The following is an 8,800-nucleotide window of genomic DNA, read 5'->3' as shown; positions in this document are numbered from 1 at the left end:
GTTTTTCTTCTTTTTGATTTTCTTCTTAGTGTAGGCTTTGTTTTGAACTAACTGGTTGAGAGATGTGTGTAGGAATGTTTGATGCAGTGCAGGACTAAGCTGGAAAAATTGTGCAGCAGTCTGAAGTTGGACTGCTAACAATGCTCCATTTTTCGCTATCAACGGTGTACTTATTGCGGAGGTGGATGAGGGATTGAAAAGTCCAAAATGAGACCTCTCTAAAGTTTCAACCGCGTCTATGGTGAATTCTTCGCGGTCATGGTGCCTAACCGCGTCAGCATACCATTTACCACTCTCAGTGATAGTTTAAATCAAGCAAGTCTTCTGTTCTTCACAAGCGCGGATCGCAGTGATTTACCACGGCTGCACCAAGTAAGTTTTGTGGGTCCCAGTGTATTTTCTATATATAGGAGATCATTAAGCCTTTTACCCTTTTTCGCTCATTTAACTCTCAAACAAAAATCACCATTGTTCATCCACGCCCTAATCTGCACAAACACAAGAATTAGAGTCCATTTTCATCACACATTACACATCTGACAATGGTTAAATCTAGAGGTGGCAGTGAGAAACAAAAGGGGAAAGTAGAGTCCTCTCGGGTAGGGGACGAGGATAAATTAAGTTAACCCCATCAATTCGGAAATCAATTGGACAAATAAGGAAAAATATTAGAGCTGCAGACAGAGTTGCATCACACTCAGAGGGGAGTGACTATGCCCCCTCCTGGGAGGCCTCAGAGGGTGACTCTGTGCCAACATATGTACCAGACTTCCCCGGGAGACCTAGGTTGACAGATGATCCTACACCCCCATCCTCTCATACTTCTCATACCTCTTCTGAGTCGTCTAATGGCTTAGTGGAGAGTGGTGAGTCCTCAACTTCAACCTCACCTACAACGTTGTCACCAACACAAGATCCCATAGATGTAGATGTTGAGGTACCAGATGACGGGAGAGCAGGTGATACCCAGACCGAAGGTGTGGAAACGACAAGAAACCCGAAGGTATGGCAATAGAGGTTTGTCAGTGAGCTAGCATATCACAAGTTCAGGGAGTAGTGACCTCAAAAATCACTCATACATGAGCATCAGTTTATAGAGCGTAACCTTCTGCCCCACAACCCCAATGTGAAGCAACACTTCAATGAAAGAGTGGGATGGGAGTACTTCACTAGCAAGGTGACAAATGCTAATGAGCACCTAGTCAAGGAATTCTACGCCAATGCCTCCCACATTAAAAAGGGCACAAAAGTGACTAACGTACGGAACCTGAAGGTTAAGTTTGATGGGAAGACGATAAATGATTACCTGGGATTCAATGATGAAGATGAGTCACTATATTTAGAAAAGATGGCGATGGATGAGGCAGCCCGCTTGTGGTTGGCATCACTTCTGGCTCTCCCGGATACTACTCCAGCATGGTTGACAGCAGGGGTTCCTATCTTGAGGAACACCCTAAACTTTGAGGCAAAGGGTTGGGAGACCTTTGTGTGCAGCAGACTAGACCCCACTACTCACGCCAACACCATGCCGGTTTCCTAGACTATTGTAGTGGTAGCTATCATGGTGGGGTTCCCGATCAATGTCGGGAATATCATGTCTAGGGTGATCACCAGAGTGGTCAGCGAGGGTGATAGATCTTACACCTTCCCAAACTTCCTCACCATGTACTTGGAAGATCAGGAGGTGGAGAAAAGAAATTTCGATACCATGGTAAAGCCCAAGAAGCCCTTCTCATGGTACAACTTTCAGGGTCCAGGCAACCCCAAATCTAAGGGATTCAAGGGCAAAGCTACTACTTTTACTGGCCAGTCTGAAGAACCAGCAATGGTAGTCACTACTTCACAACCTCCTACTACCATACCGAATCTTGCCTTCGGACCATCTACTTCCATGTCGTCCTCAGTGCCCTCTCCTCAGCATACCTATCTGCTCACAAGTTGAACCAAACACTCTCCAGTATCAACAACTGGATATAGGCAACAACTTCTAAGCTGTCTGTGCTATCTAGTTCAGTGGAAGCCCAGTCAGTTCCCGCATAGCCCCGGTGCCAGCTTCAGTGGATGAGTCCCTTAAGGAGCTTCTGGACAGCCAGAAGAAGCTCCTAAACAACCAAAATCTTATCATGGATGCTCTTGCAATTCAAGGAAGATCAATTAAAGAGCTGAGCAAGCAGAAAAAGAAGGTGAAAAAGACTCGGACCTCAAAGGAGTCAGTGAAGCAATTGAGGGGAGAGGTGGAGAAGATGAAGTCAGTTGGTGACCTACCATTGGAGCTACTATTACAGGACTAGCTTCCAGCAGCTCAGAAAAAGCAGGTTCAGGAGTAGGAGATTGAGGGAGAGCCCAGGAGGAGGAGAGTGATGCCCCAGGTTGATAATGTGGAGATTCAGCTGGAGGACCCTGAGGGAGGTCCCTCAAACCAGCCACAGGACCTCGAGCAGGTGATCTAGAGAGCCAGCCATAGGACCCCATGCAGACAGAGGACCCATAAGGAGTTTTCTTTACTCTCTAACCCTCTTTTTGATCTTATTTTTGGTTAGTTGGCATTGAGGACAATACTAGTTTTCATTTGAGGGGGTGGTCCTATTTTGATTTGATGATTTGATAGTTGGGTTGTAATGATGATACTATTTTTTTTCTTTATGCTTATTTTTCACTTTTTGTATGTATATAACTTTACCATTTATTTCACTTTTCGTTATTTTTCAATCTTGGTCTGTATATAAAGTTACTCTCTCATGTATATATTCATTCCTTCTTATGTATATTCGTCTAAATCCCCTATTGTACATTTTTAGTTTACTTTCCGCATTTTACTTCATAACCTCTTTTGCAAATTTCCTTAATAGGATAGCTTTTTATTTCATTTAGTAGCTTCTTTTTCGGTTCATATCTTCTTATTTTACAAGTTTTTGTGATCAATAAACCTTTAGATTTCTTAATGCCACGGTTCTTTTCAAAGGTGGAGTTTGTGTGAATCGGGTGGCTCTTCCCGATAATGGATGGCATAACAACCTTCTTAAGGGTTTGAGCCTGTTTTCTTTTTGTTTTCGTGTAAATAGTAGCTAGTGAATAATGGTGCCTCAGGCAAAGCTTCACTTGGGCCTAACACATTTACCTTTGACCTTATGGTTAAACACAAATTGGTGTATATAGGATGTTGATAGTTGTGACCTTGAGACTCTTGTGTTGAATAAACTGTAAGGCCCCGGAAAATATTTCCAAGTAATTTGAGATTTCGTCGTACCAAGGTAGGCTAATTATTTTATTTTGTGTGCAAATGAGGATTCATGATATAATGGGTATCAATTGGATATGTTAATCAGCATATAATTCATATTAGAGGTGGATTGGGGTCTAAGGAGAGGCCTAAGTCTAAGCCAAGTTAGAAAAGTTTCATATTAGACGAAATCTGTAAATGAGTGCGCACAAGACCCCACTTTAAACGATTATATCTCCAGTTCTATAGGGAGTTGTGTGATTCATAACCTATCACATTAAAGCTCTTTGAGTCTAGTTTCTAACCCAATAAACCGTTCGTCATTTGGAGGCGTATACAGAAAGTTATGACCATTTTTGTGTCCCTTCCATCGCCAGCGTCTTGGGTAGCGTTGGGCGCTAGCCGTGGCGCCCAGAATTTTGAGCTACTGGAATTAGCGCCCCAGGCAGCGCCCAGCGCCACCTGTGGTGCCCGAAACAGCCTATAATACACAATTTCGGGGTTCATTTTCTCTCATTTCTTTTGGACGAGTTTGAGGGTTTTCCTCCATTCTCTCAAGACCTCCAACTCCTCTCATCTTCAAGGTAAGTTTTTAGAGTATTTTGAGTTGATCACTACTCCTAAACACTTATATTAACATGGATTGATCTTGAAAATCCATAGATTTCCATTAAAATCCTTGAATATATCAAGAACACCACAAGTGGGGATTCTCAAGATTCTTGCTACAAGAGGCATGTCTATCACCTCTAACTACTCTATGGTGATTAATTATGTATGATATATACATTAGAATGCATGGGATGGGGATTGGAAGTCATAGGTGCCTAACCTAGGTTGTGTTGGTATTGTAGAGATTGTGAGGTGGATTATTGGGGTATGATTCTTAGGGTAATAGTATTACGTATACATGCATGTACAATTTAGGTTTGTGGGAAGGTTGATAAATACAAATAAGTAAAGATTGGGTTGGGGAAAGAAGAAAATCTTGTAAAAGGAATTTAAAATCAAGATGCTCAACTAGTGTTTGATAAAATGCTCAAATGAGCTGAGACCATGAATACCTTCCTAATTTGTGTTAATTTTGTTATGTTTCAAGTAGATTGGGATTGCTAGAATTTTCGAAACGTCGTAGTAACTTAAGGAAAGCTAAAGCGAGGTACGTATGACTAACTTTGTCCTGTGTAAAGTCACTTTGTTTGGTGTACGAATATCTGGTATGTGATATCTACATGGAATTATTGTGATTGGTAAGATTTGATTGTTCGTGGTTAAGTCTCCTGATATAATGGTGTACGTAATTGGCAATAAACCAAATATGTGATTGTGAATATGTTATGTGGTAAAAATTGAGGAACAAATGATGGAAGGGAATCGTAATTGATGAAATTGAAATAACAGTAGCAATATCATCTATGACCCATTGTGGGCAGTTATCGTTGTGATTTGAATTGTATACGGTTGTTGAATATGATGGTTGTGGAAATTCTTTGAGAAATTGTTGTTGTTGTTCTTTGTGAATTGTTGTTGTTGTTGTGTTGTTTGTGAATTGTAATTGTACAGTGGGATCGGGTTGCGCGCCGCAACATGAAGTAATAAGTGGGTTGTGGTGATAAGGGTGGCTGAGGGAATAAGGGTGGCCGAGGTAATAAGGATGGAAAGTGATCGAAATCACTACTGAAATGAAAATATGAGAAAGTTGTGAAATCATTGATGTGAAAATGTTGAAGGGAAAATGGAGATATTGTAACTTGTTTGGCTTGATTGCTTTCCTTCATGTGTATTTGATTGTTGATTCCATTACTACTTGTTACTTGTGTATGGTTGAGTTTACTCAGGGCAAGTTTGTTCATACATACTAGTACATTCAAATGTACTGACGTCCCTTTTGCCGGGAGAGCTACATTCGTGTCATGATTGTAGGTGGATCCTTAGCAGGTACTCCAGTCCACCGACCGTAGCTCCCCTTTACTTTCCGCCAGAAGCATTGGTGAGCCCTTTTTCTCCTGTGGCCTTGCGTGGCTCATGCCGGTTTTTATTTCGGAGTCTTGTTTTGTTTTTTTGGTGTGAGGTATAGCCAGAGCCTTGTTACCGGCAAGTATTGTATCATCCTTTTGTATCCTTAGAGGCTCTGTAGACAGTAAATGTGGGTTGCAAATTTATGAAAATATGTATTTTGTATATTGGGCGATGTAAATTGTAAACCTCATTAAGTGACTACATATGTTTTGTAGAAAGGGTGTTTTAATTATAAAATGACTATTTCCTTTGATTAATGGACAATAAAAATGCGGGGTAACACGTGGAATAGGAAAGGCACCCAGGTTCGCTTGGCTGGGGCTACCCGGTCGAGCGCCGGTCGCGCCCCTCGGATTTTGGGGCGTGACATAAACAATCATCGAGTGGCTTTTCGAAATTATTTGCGTTGCTCAAATCTTAGCTAAGGTTGTTGTGGGCCCCCCGACTCTATCTCTTTAGCAATCTTATAGCTTGTGTGGTAAGGTTTTGATTTGCAAGTCCAAATCTCGTGCCAATAGGTCTAAAACTTGCCTTGAATGTTTGTCTAGGCTAAATCCCACGTGTAGCTCTACTTGAGAAGTCATTATAGGATCTCCTTGATCTTAATTGAGACTTGAAAACATCCATACCGCACCAATGATGATATCCCTAGTCAACCCCGTTGAGCCATAGCCCTTATTCTTTCAATAACCATGATACAAGCCTTTATCCATTTTAAAATGATCCTCTCTTAGCACCCGATCTTTCCTTAGCACAAAGCAAAAGCATAAGTTTAGGGGGAGAGGAGAGGAATGCAAAAGTGATAAAGGTTACAAAATGAAGAAAAGGAAAGGCAAAAAAAAGCCATAAAGTCAAAAAGAAACTGAACAATGTGGAAGAAATGAAGGGATTCAATAAAAGCAAAGATGAAAGGCTTGGAAAGACAAGAAAGGAGAAAAAGGATTGACCTGAACAAGAAAAAGTGATAGTGTGTCTCTCTATCTCCTTTTGAAGAAGTAAATGATTCAAAGAGTCAAGAAATTAAGAGCCAAAATGAAAAAAATGAAGTGCTTAAGGAAAGATTAAACCTTCATAAGAGCAATATATCCTACCCTGAACCAAAAGCCTTCACTATATTCCCCGCAAAAGCCCTATATGATCTTGAGTTGAGAGAGCTTATATTAGTCGTGACTCACATAAGGGGCAAACTTATGGTACTTAGAGCCGGACTTGTGACCTTCCTTTGAGAGAGATGAGTGTGTTTTCCAAAATCCTCGTTCTGGGTGCTACAATTTAAAAGTGAGGTTTGCTTATGGAGATTTGAGGAGTATGAATTTGGGTTCCACAATGACCAATGTAATAGAAAGAGTTTCCTTAATGAGTTGAGTCAACTCTCGATACTTTTGTGTCGCACTATTGCCATGGTACTAAAAAGGTTGTGTATTATTAATAATGCATTTGCGTTGAGGGTAATTGTTAGTCCCAATTGATTCTTGATGATATTACTTTAGGATAGCTAAAATTTTCCTTTCTATTATCTTGAGGATGTGGGAATTACTTTGTTTGTTTGATGACAAGCAAAAGCTTAAGTTTGTGGAAGTTGATAAGTTGGGATTCTAGCATATTTTATGCTCCTTTTTGCTTAAGTTTTGGATTAAAAGTGTGTACAAGTATTTCCAAAAGCTAACTTATTGTGCTTGTTTGCAGTGTTTGGTCAAAAAGAGACAAGAAGTCATAAGCAGCTCAAAAAGGAGTGAAACCTGCACAAGTTTAAAGCTGAGTAAAAAGAGCGCTGACAGCGAAGAAACAAATGCGGACGCGGAGGGTCCACCGCTGAGGCGGTCTTGTTTACGCTATCAGCAGTGGAAAAGTTCAGAGAGTGATGTTTTGGGTTTAACAAGTTACCGCTGCCCGTGGTGAAATTGCGTTGCAGCGGTGTCTCTAGCGCTGCAGCGGTGAAGTTACCGCCCTCCGCGGAAGCCAGATTCAGAGAACCAAAAGTGGAGCTAAAAATTGAAGAGCGCGGTCCGCGCTCGCTTTTGCGCGGCCGCGGTAGTTATAGCACTGCATCTGTCAATTTTGCGCTGTCAGCGGAACCTCCGTAGGGGAATTTTTGTCCAAAAAATTTAGTTGTGTATAAATAATTCTTTTTCAGAGTTTTAGGTCATGAGTTGTTTAGAAGAACACTTGAACAACCGTTTTTAGCCTTTTTGAGTAATTTTAGAGCTTGGTTAACCATTAATCTTACATTCTTCTCTTGTACTCCCTCCATTTCAATTTATGTGAACTCATTTGACTGTGCACGGAGTTTAAGAAAAGAGAGAAGACTTTTGAACTTGTGGTGTAAAATGAGGCACATATATTTGTGAGGCTATAAATCATTGCATAAAGGTAAATTATTTCCAAATAAGGAAAGGAGTCATTCTTTTTGGCACGGACCAAAAAGGAAATAGGTTCACATAAATTGAAACGGAGGGAGTAATTACTTTTTATAAGTTATATTGCATCTAAATCATTGATTTCTTCTTGATTATGAGTAGCTAAACCCATTAGCTAGGGTTGTGGCTCAACCCTAGTGTGGGTATTTAATGAGTCTTCAATTTTAGGGCTTAAATATTTATAGGTGAATGATATTTGGCTTGATTATTGCTTTAAATGTTAAATTGGTGGTTGCAAACACTAATTTGTGTCTTTTTGACTTAGGATCTTCTTGAGAAAGAAAGACTAAGTCTAGGAAATTCAGGCCAACAAGGAATTGGGGTGCATTCAAGAGATTGATAGCCCCAATTAAAGGGTTAAACCTAGAGATAGTAATACCTGACTTGAGCCATATTTGCTTGCATTGTTTGACACCCAATTGGGATTGAGAAAGTCAATTAGGGCAAAGTCACTCAAACTACCGAGAGGTATAAAGTGAGTAGTTACGTACAATGGCTATATCATAATCCCAATTATAACAAGTTTGCCCTAAGTTTTAGACCACGTTAGATACCCACCTAGGTGTAAGTCACTTCCCTAGTGCCTTTAGACTAATTAAGAAAACCCTACAAAAATATCATACTTAGCTTATTTTCCACCATCATTTGTATTAAAGTAGAATAGTAAACAAACAAAGAATGATTGGAAGTGCAATTAAGAACATCGCACATTGCTGGATTAGATAGGAACCCAATTCCGAACATATCTTAGCTCTCTATGGATTCGATCCCGACCTTTCGGGTAAAAGCTGCATCGATCGTTCTTGCCACTCTATAGTGGTATAGGGTTGGAACCGATCATCGACCTTTCCCCCAGTGACTTCCATACTCTTGTTCTCAAGGATATATGTATTATTAACTTGGTTTCCATATTTTGCTGGAGATTGCCTCAACTCAGGATGAAGACTACCATATTTTATATCATTATGACCTTGCATTTTGCAATGACAACAATATTCAAGAATAGTTCCATATTCAACCTTTTGAATAATAGTTTTCTTCTGACGTTTGTCATTGAGAATGTGAATCAGGATCTCTTTAAGGAGAGATCTGGTAATGTCAATTTCCACCTTGCGTTTTACTATGGTAGGTATAGTTTTCGATA

This window comes from Nicotiana tabacum, chromosome 5, assembly GCF_000715075.1.
Source record: "Nicotiana tabacum cultivar K326 chromosome 5, ASM71507v2, whole genome shotgun sequence".
NCBI classification, from domain to species: Eukaryota; Viridiplantae; Streptophyta; class Magnoliopsida; order Solanales; family Solanaceae; genus Nicotiana; species Nicotiana tabacum.
The sequence above is the reverse complement of the archived record's forward strand: the minus strand, read 5'-3'. Positions refer to the sequence as shown.